Raw genomic sequence first — 13,062 nt, forward strand, 5'->3', positions numbered from 1 at the left:
CATGCAGACAAGTATTGGCCAACTTTTAAGATCTACAGGAAATAAAAGTAAAATTGATTTAATTTTGCATTTTTGACAACCATTTGTGACATATTTCTCTTTCAACTAGATAAAATTTGATCAGTGCCTAATCCATTGGGGCTCAGAGTCTACTACAAATTTCTAGATCTAATTTGTTGCCTTAAAACAAATTTCATCACCAATTCTTATCAAAACTCATGATTCAAAATCCTTTCCCCTACTACAACAATCTTATCATATTCATCAGAGCTTTTACTTAAGCCTTTACTTATACAACATCAAGATAACCAAATAATAGAAAGGAGACAAAGTTCAGAAAGAAAAGATATGGTGACAGTTCATAATTTGTATTCATTTTCCTTGAAAATTGTATACAATTTATAGTAAACTCGGAATGACCTTCAGAAAGAAACACATATCATCCTATATTCATGTATTCTTAAGATCTAGCAGAGAAAATACACCACCAATTTCTACTCAATACGATGGACCAAAAATAGACTAAGCATATCACTTAGAAAAATAGAATTTAGACCTTTTCTCTAGCACTAAGATCTCACATATATAGTGTGAGATGCAACAAGCTTCAGGCTAAGAGAAAATGATAGGTGTCTTTTACAAGGAAAATTTACATACACCTATCACAAAAAGACAAAAATGTTGGTAACAGAAGATGTCCAAATCAAAACATTCCTTTTGGTGGGTTGGCTTCTATCACATGCTATAATGTTACTGAGTTGGCTATTATTCTGATCCTTCCTTTTATCCAACAGCCAAAATAACCAATGATGAAGTTTGTCTTGATGATGGCACATCAACCTCCACCTATGGGATTTTACCATCTTTATCCTATATTGTGGGAGTAACTTCTACCTTTCCCCTTCTTTAGTTGTATCGGCATCCTGTGGTCCTAGGTCTATAGTTGAAGGTAAAAAATTATCTTTGTCTTTTTCTTCCAGTTGGGTTTGAGTAATGATGAGATCAATGATTTGGATCTCCTCACCTTGTACCTCATCACTGTCATTTTCATCTTCATCAAACTATTCACCAGGAGCCATGTCTACCATCCACTTCTCAAATAATGTGTTATCTGGGCAATTGAACTGCAAAATATCCTTCTATATTTTCAACACATATTTAACTTCATTATCAGTTGCAACGAATTCTTGTTTTAAAGATTCAAAGAATATTTGGGCCTTCACCATTTCTTCTATTGTGGTAGCCCACCATGCATGCCCTGTTTCGTTTATGACTTTATTTGTCCTTAAACAAAATAATTCATCAAGTTCTTTTTCCCATTCCTCTTTACTTTTCAAATTATTTCTTTTGTCAAGGGCACGAGGAAACAAACTGAATTTCTAGCTCTTGTACTTGTTCAAGTAGCCTACTATTACTTTTTGTAAATGAATTCTTTTATTGTCAAACTTAGCAAGATCAAAAATAATATCAATTTTTTTTTCAATTTGATCAAAAGAATCATCTATAACAAAAAAACACAAAAAGGTTATTGCTTTCTCCCTTTTTACCCATTTATTCACAACAGGCTTTAGAGCCTCATCATTGGCTTTCAAATCCTCCCTGATATTGATCACCCTGGATAACTGATCATAAATGAGCGGCCATTCAACTTTGTCCCCCAAATATGTGAGAGCTTTTCTTAATTTATCTTCATATTTGGATTCCAATTCTACATGTAAGGCCCATAGTTTACCTTTTTCTTCTTCAAAATCCTTAGCAGTGTAATACTATGGCTTTTAGGGTGTATCTAGTATTTCTATGAGGGGGGTGGATTTGAAAGGTTCAACTGGGGGGCGAGGGTATGTTATTCTAGGCCTAATGGATTTTCCCAATAGCTTGCTCTCAAGCTCAATTCTCTTTTTTGCCTCTTTATTATAAGCATCCACCACTATCTCATACTTGCTCTATAATTCAAACATGACTTGTTCCTCCTTCTTAGCAGTGGCCAAAAGAAACTTGGAAGAATCCACATTCCAGTATGTTGCCTGTACATGGGAGGTGTAACCAACCCTTCTCACTAGTATATTCCCCATTAATCCAAACTCATCTGGTTGCGATGATGTGGCTCTAGATACTCTCTTCAATGACCAATTGACCAATGTAGCTTGATCTTCAATAAATGCGATGCCTTGAAAGTCCTTTTTATTTGGGTCTTGCAACTACAATCTATTTGAAACATAATTGAAAATTAATGCATCTGCAATATCCCAATTAGGCAACAATAGTATGTTAGAAGTCTTTACCATTTGCCTTCCCTCTTCAGGGGTAATGTTCTGGAACTCTTTCATCATTTTTTCCTTTATTTGTTCTTGGATGGAGGCTTCATCCATTTCAAAATTCTCTGTTTTCAAATTTTTGCACTTTTCCTCAAACATATTCATGTTTTCTCTCCAGGCAAATAGATGAAAAGCCTTATATTTCACAAAACTGTCATCAGCCAAAAATTGATGACTTGCCTATTCTAATATAGGGTCCAATTCCCTTCCTCTATAATCAGCTATTATTAGGTCTAGACTTGGTAGAGGAGGCTCTGGAGGGTTACCTTCATCCAATTCTACTTGAGTAATAAAAATACCTCCTTGTGATCCCATCTCCTGAACTTGCTCACCTGTGAGCTGTTCTTGTCCAATCCTCAAAGGAGATTGAGTGGGTGAATATTCCTCAACTTGGGGCCTCTCTTCTCTTATTACCTTTTGCCTCTTGGGACTAGGCTGATTAGGTCTCTCCTCTACGGTTGTACTCGTGGATCCCATTATTTGTTTTCCCTTATCTACATGAGCCCTTTTATTTTGAATTGTAGTGTAACTAGGCCTCCTTTGTACAATTATTTGGCCAGCTTCTATATAAAACCAACCTCCTCATGATGTCTCTGGCCTTATCAAGATGAGAATCAAATAACAATTGTTTCTTCTCATTCATGGCTTCCATTATTGCAAGGAAGTTACTCATGAGTTTCTTTATTTTGTTAGCCTCTGTATTAGCACTATCTAAAGGACTATAATTCTGATCAAAACAATGAATGAATTCTAGGACCTGGGGGTAAACTCTCCATTTTTTTATTTTTGTTTCTTGTTCTTGTAATGAGAATTCATTTCTTATAATGTCCTCTGGATAATATGAATCATGTTTGACCTGTCCCAACTTAATCCTATGCCTCAACGTCTGATTGAAAAACCCCTCAGAATCCCAAAAATGGGGATGGGAGACATCCATCATATACTAATCCAAAAATTTATACAAAAAGAGCCAACCCCCTTTTGTAATTATGAATTGATGGGCCATTGTGCAGGTAGGGAAAATTGACCCTAGTTGCCTTTTTGAATAAAACAATTCTTCTAGCAAATCATAATCCATGAACACACTAAGAACTACTAGCTTTCCCAAATCAAAATTCTAGATATTAGCGTGAGGGGCAAACAACTTCCTTTCTAAAAACCACTTCTTAAACAAAACAAGGCTAGTTTGAGTAGTTATTGCATCCCTAACCTAGTTCCCCTTGTCATATAAGCCATCAACAATTTTAAGCCTAGGGTTAATGAAATTAATCTTTTAACCTGTGAAGGCTCTATAGTGGATCCTGGAAGTAATTCTAACAAATCATCATGGACATTCCTGTCCATATAGTTAACTTGCCCAGAATATACTTTCTTAGGAGGCATCTTGATTGTAATAATCAGAACTAGAATGTCACAGAGGTTATGTGTAAGTACTTACTTGGTTTGCTAGAATTATCCTTCTTTGAACTTCTGTAGTTATTTTTGAATAGATGTTGGATTGCTTCACATCTTTACCAAGCTTAGCACAATGTGATCGACAAGTTCTTATGTTCAGAAAACTTGAAATCTTTGTTGACATGGGACTGGAATGAATGAAAATTGTCTGTATTATACTCTATTTTTTTTCACACACGAAGCTTTCATTCATCATAAATGTGCATAATATGAAAATAGAGTACCATCACAGTTCTTTTTTAAATTTGCACCATTGATTCTTGAAAAATCCTTCAATCTAGGAATGAAAACTAGGCTGATTCAATGTTCCTTTTAGCACACTGGCAATCAAACCAATAAACTACCTCCATCTGTATGTTTCCTTCAAAGCTGGCATTTCGAACTAGGCCCAAAAATGACCAAAGGACATGTGTCATCAATTCATTAACTTGCTATGCTTATCTTTCAGACATCTCTTCATAGCGAGCCAATGATAACCACTAATCTTGTTTTGATTGTATGGAAGATATTTGAAGCAACATTTAAGAACATAATGGTGGGTCCCTCTCTTATTAACTTGCTATACTTAACTTTCGTACATCTCTTCATAGTGATTTAACAAGCACCATCCATCCATACTTGATCTTATGGATAGAAACTTACTGCAATAGTGGTGGGCCATTGTTTGCTAACTCGCTATGCCTAACTTGCAAACAATTTTCCATAGCGAATTAACAATGGCCTTTGATCTTGGTTTGATCTAATGATCAAAAATATTTGTGTGCTTCGTACACTAGGAGTGGATCCATATACAGCTGTCACTAAGATGGTTGAACACGTTGGTGCATACATGTATTCCTTTTTATCTATTAATGACATCACACATTATTGGCCTTGCTGCATTTGTGATTTTTAGGCGGGTTGCCAAATTGCTACTAGCAAAAACATTAAAAATTTGGCTAGCGACCTCCCAGTAAACAGATGTCGGGACATAAAGCCCCACTTGCAAAAATAAAATAAAAGTTTGCACAATATTTTCTTCAGGATCCTCAAAATCACTTCCTGTTATAAAAGAATGTCATGTTGTCCAATGATCGAGTCCTTGCCAAGTCACTACCGGGAAAGTGGTTTTTATTTTGGCTAGCGATTATAGCGACCTTTGATGGATTCTCATTTCCGATAACAGAAGACAAAATGCACATTGATTAAAAACCTTACCAATAAATGCTGGTGTCAGAGAAGGTGGTCGTGCACATTTTTAATGCGACGTGGAAAATTTCACGGTCATATCAGTCTTTTAAGAGAACACTACCCTTTTGCAAAATCTAAGCATCCACTACATTGCCATCGGTAAGTCACATGAATTTTTTTCAATAGTGATTTAGCGAATGCCAAAAAAACTTGGACGCCAATGACACCATTCATAGTTTTCTTCACGTGTAGCTATTCTCAAAACGAACAAGCCTAGGATATAGTACATGCAAAAATTTACCTCACGTTAACACAATTCTCAGTGCCTAATTTCTCTTTTCAGTATAACAGACATGTTTCATTGACTCATTAACTCGCTAAACTTATATGTCGAGAATTTTTCCATAGCGAGTTAACAATGACTACAGATTCAAAAGGATCCACTAGTGGGGTAAAACTAACTCAACATGGGCGGTAAAAGAATATTGGCTTATCCTCGTACTTTTAAACATTTTGTGCCAGGGAAAATTTAAATAGAACAGGACACATGGTTCTAACAAAATTTTGAAAGGCTATCAACAAAAATGACTTAGCTAGAAATCCTATTCACCATTAGTGGATTCGAAACTAAAATTTTTGTTTTACCTAGATTACAGAAACTAATTATGCAAAAGTTTAGACCAACAATTTCCTTAAAAAATCTATCAAAATTTTCCTAATTTTAGGAGACTATTTTCTACCAATATACACTCTCTTAGGTGTTTCCTTAGTTCCTAGATTCACTTCCTCTAAATCTTCGACATCATATTTACCAACATTAGTTTGTGATCTATTCTAATTGTCAAAAATAGTCTCTAAGGATACCAAAACCTATGGGATCTTATTAGTCTTTAATTACATAACTTCTTTCCCAAAAATAGTGTCTTTTCCATTTATATTCTCCACATAATCTACACAATCAATTTCTTGTCATGACAACATATTTTAACAGTTCAAAAATATCAAAATGTCCTTGTTATCTTCAAATACTTGCCAATTGGTTCTATCTGAGTTTCAATTTTAGATATACGTGCAAATGTGATATCATCAAGTTTCACTACTATATTTGCTAGCAAATATGCCATCTTACTGTTAGATCTATCCTTCCAAATTATCCCAAATGCATCAAAGCACTCAATCATGTCCCATACTACATTTCTATACTATTTTAACCTTTTATTGTTTGACACATAAACATTTCTCACCTAGGATACAACTAACTTAGAATCCCCAATTAAATGTATACATTTTATCCCATGCTTATGAGCTAGTCTAAGTCCTAACAATAACGCCTCATATTCTGCTATGTTATTAGTATAGGGGAAATTCAATGTGAAAGAAAATTTATAAGTTACCCTAGTAGGAGAAATTAGTAAAATACCTACACCTACTCCATCTTTGCAATAAGCACCATCAAAGAACATGGCTCATAAGTCACCTTTATTTGTCTTTGTATCAACCTCCATTTATATTTGAGATTTTTGCTGGCTTTTCTTCAGAGTTAGGACCTTAGCTTTGAATGCATTGACATCTATATCCACAAAATTTGTCATATCATCCTCAACTTCTTCTACTATCATATATATGCTTTTTGGCTCTTTATTGATCTTTACAAAATTTCCATCAATATTAAAAGTAGAAAATGATAAGTCACATTGCAAACTTCCTCCCATGATAGCACTCCATTTTCTAGATAATAACATACCATATTCAGCTAGTCTATCAACAACCAATACACTCATAGTGAGTTCTTTATTTGGATAGGTTATCAATCTATAGGGCAAGGCACTAATAGTGCCTATGGCTGTAACTTCCCTTTAATCCATAGCACAACATCTTCCTTGAGTAGTGTCAACCTTTAGACCTAATTCTTTCATTATCTCAAAAGGCATAACAGTACTAGAAGCACTAGAATCAATCATACAATTCTTTAATGTCTTACCATTCACTAGGATACTTAAGAAAAAATGGCTCAACATTTCCCAAGCATTCATTGATAGAGTTATCCAAAAACATCTGAGGAATTTGAGACACAATCACTTCAGTCTCCTATTCCTTCACCTTTTCCTTTTTCACTCCTTTAGGAAAATGGTTTTCATTACATTCTTGACTTACCTTTACATCAGTATTTCCCAACCATGCTATGGCCTTATCTTGGTGCTCTAGGATTCTCAATAACTCAGATAGAGGAACCTTAATATTAATCTAAGAAAAAATAGAAAACATATCTATAGAAGAATAAAAAATGTTATCATTATTCACATTCCCTTTCTCATCATGCTTACCCAAAGTGTTCAAGGCATTATGATGACTCTTATCTTGCTTAGTGAAATTATGTGATATCTTCCCATTTCTTCTCTTGGAGTCATTATTTGAGAGCTCTATATCCTTAGGGTTGCCCCCTTTCTTTGGTTTCCATTTTTTATTTGCAAATCTAACCTTCACAATAGGGGAATCTTTATGTTTTACAATTTCCCCTTTCTTTTGGTCACTTCCTTTTATCAAAATACTAGCTACCTTATTTCTCTCATTTCCTTGAACCATGCTTCTAGTCTGAACCTGAGCTACCATGTTAGTAGTAATTTGGTCAATTTCTTCTCTAGAGGGTTTTCTCAAGGTCACTTCTTCCTTTGAACCTACTATGTTACACACATTGTCCTCAACATCACTTTCATCAGAAAATACTTTTTGTTGATTGACACTCTAAAACTGGCTTTGATCATTTACATCTCTGTCACAACCTTCATTGTCAGAATAATGTGAATCATACATGTTCCATCCTCCATAATCATTAGTTTTCTCCCGTTCCTGACATTTCTCCACTATATTTTGATCCCCTAGACATGACAGAGCTACTACATAGGATTTAAGAGAATGAGGTAACTGACATGCAAAACACCAAATAGGCTTAACAATAAACTTAGGGTCATCTACCAAATTCACAATTTTTTTTAATAAAGGATCAGGGGTCACTTTATTTATGTTGTTCTTAGGAGGGGAAACACTAGGCTAACCATCCTTCCAAGTAGTATTGTAGGGGAAATTCTACATTCTATTCTATTTATTGAAGTTAGATTGATAAGGGATCCTATTGTCATTGGGATTCCTATCATTTTTTACTTGAGGAAGATTTAAACTCTTTATGGCATTTAGAACTTGAGTTATCTCACTAGGCTCATGTTTCTTCTCACCTACAATTTTATGGTCCTCTCTCCTATTTCCCTTATTACCAAACAATTTAGGGTCATCCCTTTTACTTTCTAATCTACCTAAAATTCTCAGATTATTTTCAATGTTAACAACAACCCTAATGGCTTCCCTTAAAGTGCTAGGCTCCTTGTCCCTAAGCTGATATGGTACTTTACCATCAAAAGAATTCAAATAAGTGATCAAGTATACCTTTTCATTAACTCGCATGGCTTGCATTAGCTTATAGATCTTTTTTTTGAACCTATTGTTGAACTCAATGATAAATTCATTTGGCAATCTCTTGATGTTACTAAATTAAGTCAGAATGTAACTTTGATTCAACTTGTCACCATATTGTTCGTTGAAAAAATATTCAATATCCTTACAATCCATAATAGATGATTCAAGAAGTCTTTTAAACCATTCCCTAGCATCTTCAGTAAGTGATTGAACAAACAACTTCATTATAACATCTTCTGCTTCAACCTCATAGTCACTCATCATATATAGAAAACTACTTAAGTGATCTTCATAGGTAATAGCATTATTTCCAAAAAAATTAGGCAATATTTTTCTCATCTCTTGTGGGATGGGATTAAGGAAACTAGGAATTCCATCAAAACATATTTTCCTATAGCTTTCTAAATGGACAAGTCTTCTTTGCAAATCAATCCTAGGATGGTAGGGAACATTTCTTTTGACATTATCATTAGCATTGCTAGTACTAGAATCACCAAGAGGCTTACTTAGAACTACCTTTTGTGAAAAAGAAGATAGAAAAGGAAAAGGTACCTGAGTGGTATCTTGACCTGCCTTATCATATCCACCATCTACATTACCCCTAGGCATTACCACAAATTTATTCTTAGCAATTTCTAGAAACTTGATCTTATTATTCATTTCAGTTATAAAACCATCATTTTTTGCAATCTCCAATTTCTTAGCTAAAGGATCTCTCTCTTTTCTTTTCTTTTCTATCTCAATATCTAAGGTGACACAAAATCATGAATTTGGACAACTTGTACTGGTTCATTGGTCCTAATACCAACTTCCTTCTATTTTCCTTTATCTTGAAAATCAACAGCATGTCCTATATCTCTCCTAGCTTCTAGAGCCTTATAACTCTTGATCTGTTGTATTATAGGACCCTCTTGGTTCATGTCTTGATTCTATAATAATTTTTTCTCTTTTAATCTAAGTCACTTAACTTGACCCACAATCTTAGGTTGCCCAGCACTAGCTACTATCTCATTTTTCTTTCATAAAGCATCAATTTGCCTGAGTAATTCTCATTTTTCTTCATAGTTCTTCCTAATAACTTCTTTCCTTACCTTTTAAATCCCCATATAAATAGCTTCTTTCTCAACAAATCTCTCTCTCAAGATTTGCATCTCATTTTGATCAGTAACAGTAAATTCAGAACCAGTCGTTCTATCTTCATTAAAACTTTCAGGATCCAAGTATTTGGGTCTCACCTTTTCAAGTAAATATTCTGACATGAAAGGGTTCATACTATGTTGGCATATATTTGTAGTATTTCTATCACCTAAAACAAATGCATGGGGTTGTACAATCTTTTCCTGACATATCATTTTAGGAGTATTATAGAATTCATCATCAAACAACCCTGGGTGAGATCTAGGACCTTTTGAGAAATGTTCCTTATCATAAACAAGATGATAAGGGTTGTCTTTCTTTATTATTTTATCTTGAGAATAACTTCCTTTTTGTATTTGATCTCCTTTCATAGCCTAATTCTTCCTTCTCCTAGGAGGGAGATCAGTTTGTAACTTGATTCCAAGATTTTGCTTCATACTTGCCTGTGTTCTTTTCTTATTATTTGTCATCATTGAGAGAAAAAAATTGCAAGTATTGACACTGGTTAAACCTTTTGAGTCACCACCCACTCTTATTTGAATGGGAAAATCATCGGATAAAATGAAAAATGCTTAAGTAATGGGTTTTAGAAAAATGTGCACAATTTCTAAATCCACAGGTAAATTCAACATGAAACACTTACCTTAGACTCTTCCCAAGGGAGACACAGATCCTAAATGACACACTTAGTGATGATAATACTAGTTCCCCAATAGAGTCTCCATTTTGTTGGTGTTTGAAACTATTGAACAAAAAAATGCTCAATACTCAATTGATAAGACCAACATAATCTAAAAATTGGCCATATTTTATGAACAAGTATAAGTGTAAATCACTTGGACCCAACTTTGATAAAAATAGTTTCCTACTCTTTTGGCTTTGCTAGACCAAGGTGGGTGTACCTAGGGATAATCCAATTGTAAAATTGTGTGGAAATCATCTTAGTTTCATTCTAATTCTCATCGTTTATCTTTCAACTATGTGTACATGACTCTTTCCAATTCTCTTATCTTTTCAAAATTATACACATCCCTTTAAGCAGATCTGGTCTGTAATCTCCTAAAACTTTCATATATTCCAACTATTGGCAACTACTTAATACTTAGGAATATTATGTAAGTAAGTGCTGACTAGCATTATGACCTTAAAAAAATCTTTGAGACTTTTTTCCTTTTCTAAAGTAGACTTGACATGCAAAAACAGATCAACTCTCAATTATCATTGAATTTCATTACTAGTGCCTTATCCATTTGGGCTAAGATTTATGTAATAGTGGGAGACCTAATTCAAAAAACTTATGAATGAATTTTATCAATAGAAATCATCCATTTCCATTCTTACAAAATATCCTTCTCTTAAACTTATCAATTGTACTATTCTAGTAAAGCATTTATATAATTCATTGAATTAATAGGAACAAATGAATCAATACACAGTCTATCTAGACTACATTCAATCATATGAACCTAATTCAAATGATCTCAAAAAAGATAAGTTCATGAAATGGAGATGGAGACTAATGATACAAAAATATTGTAAACATCCCTTTGCATTGTCCCTTTTCAAATGACTAATAAAACAACAAATAAAGTCTGAACCAAACTCATAAAATCACTAGTTATGTCATATATCTGTATCGACAATTATGCTTGAAAGTATCTGAAAATACTACATGAGAATAAGGACTAACTGTACTATTTCTTGACACTTCAAAAAATACATCAATTTTTGGACCATCACAATGCCTTGAAAACTCATTTATATAATATGAGTTGCAACAAGCAAATGGCAATTGTGATTGACAAGTGTCCTTCCAAAATAAGAAAGAAAACACCATAAAAAGAGAAAAAAATGAGTATAAGAGAATGCCAAGCACGTCAAAAATTATTTGGGTAGGCCTGTTTCTGTTACTACTGCAAATCATCAACTTTTGATTTGTCCCCTACTATTCTAGATCTTCAAAATACGTGGATAAAAAACTAGCCAACAAAGGGTTATCTTATGGTGCCTCCAAATCAATTTTTTCCTGTGGATTTTCACTGCTTTCACCTTGAACAGGCAATATTAATTTTTCATCTTCTTCTTCTTTTAGATCTGGTGCTAATGTGTCAATAATCTACACCTCACCTTTCTGTTCTTCATCATCATCTATATTGCCTTCTTCTAACTGGTCATCAGAAGCAATATCTGCCATCTAGGTGTTAAATTATGCATCATCAGGCTAGCTGAATTGTAGTATATCATCTTGCTTCTTTAATATATAGTTAGCCTCATTTTTAAAACCAACAAACTCTTGTCTCAAAGAATCAAAAAATAACTAGACTTTAACCAATTCCTCTGTCGTGATGGCCCACCAGGCATGCCCCTTTTCATTTACAACTTTATTTATCCTTGTGTAAAATAGGTCATCTAATTATTTACTCCATTCATCCTTATTTTTCAATTTATTCTTTTTGTCCAAGGCACAAGGAAATAAATCAAATCTTTGATTCTTATACCTGCTTAAATAAGAAACAATTTTTAGTTGCAAAGCAATTCTCCTATTATCAAAATCTGATAGGTCATTAGCAACATCATACAGTTTTTCAATATGGTCATGCAAAGACCTTATAACTGAATAATATACAAGGGTGATTTCTTTCTCCCTTTTCCCCCACTTATTAACAATAGGCTTGAGGGTTTCATCATGGTTTTCTAGTTCCTCCGATACACTTATTACTCTTGCCAACTGATCATAGAACAAGGGTCATTCAATTTTATCTACTAAATATATTAGAGCCTTTCTAAGCTTATCCTCATATTGCATATTTAACTCTACATGTAATGCCCATAGCTTGCTTTTATCTTACTCAAAATCCTAAGCTATGTAATATTCTGGCCTGTGAGGTGTGTTTGGTATTTCTACAAGGTGGGTGGATTTAAAAGGTTCCACTAGAGGATGGGGGTATCTTATTCTTGGCTTGGAAAACTTCCCCATTAGCTTATCTTCAAGCTCAATTCTCCTTTTTACCTCCTTATTATAGGCCTCAACAATTGTCTCATATTTATTTTACAACTCAAACATAGCCTATTCTTCCTTTATAGCAATAGCCAAAAGAAATTTGGATGAATCCACATTCCATCATGCTGCCTACACATGTGAGGTATCAACAACCCTTCTTACAATCATGTTTCCCATCAATCTAGACTCATATAATTTTTATGGTGTGGTTCTAGATCCTCTTGTTAATGACCAATAGACCAATGCAGCTTGATCCTCAACAAATGTAGTGCCCCTAAAGTCCTTTTTATTGTGATCTTGCAAATTCAATTTATTTGAAAAAGAACTGAAAACTAAGGCATTACCAATATCCCAATTTGGTAACAACAAAATGTTAGATGCCTTTACCATTTGCCTCCCCTTGTTAGGGCTTATATTCTAAATTTCTTTCATCATTTCTTCTTCTTCTTTTTTCTAGATGGAAGCTTAATCCATTTTTGGATGCTTTATTTTTAAGCTTTTGCATCTCTCTTCAAA

This window comes from Cupressus sempervirens, chromosome 7 (genome assembly GCF_028749045.1).
Source record: "Cupressus sempervirens isolate cs-2001-9-10 chromosome 7, ASM2874904v1, whole genome shotgun sequence".
Classification (NCBI taxonomy): Eukaryota; Viridiplantae; Streptophyta; class Pinopsida; order Cupressales; family Cupressaceae; genus Cupressus; species Cupressus sempervirens.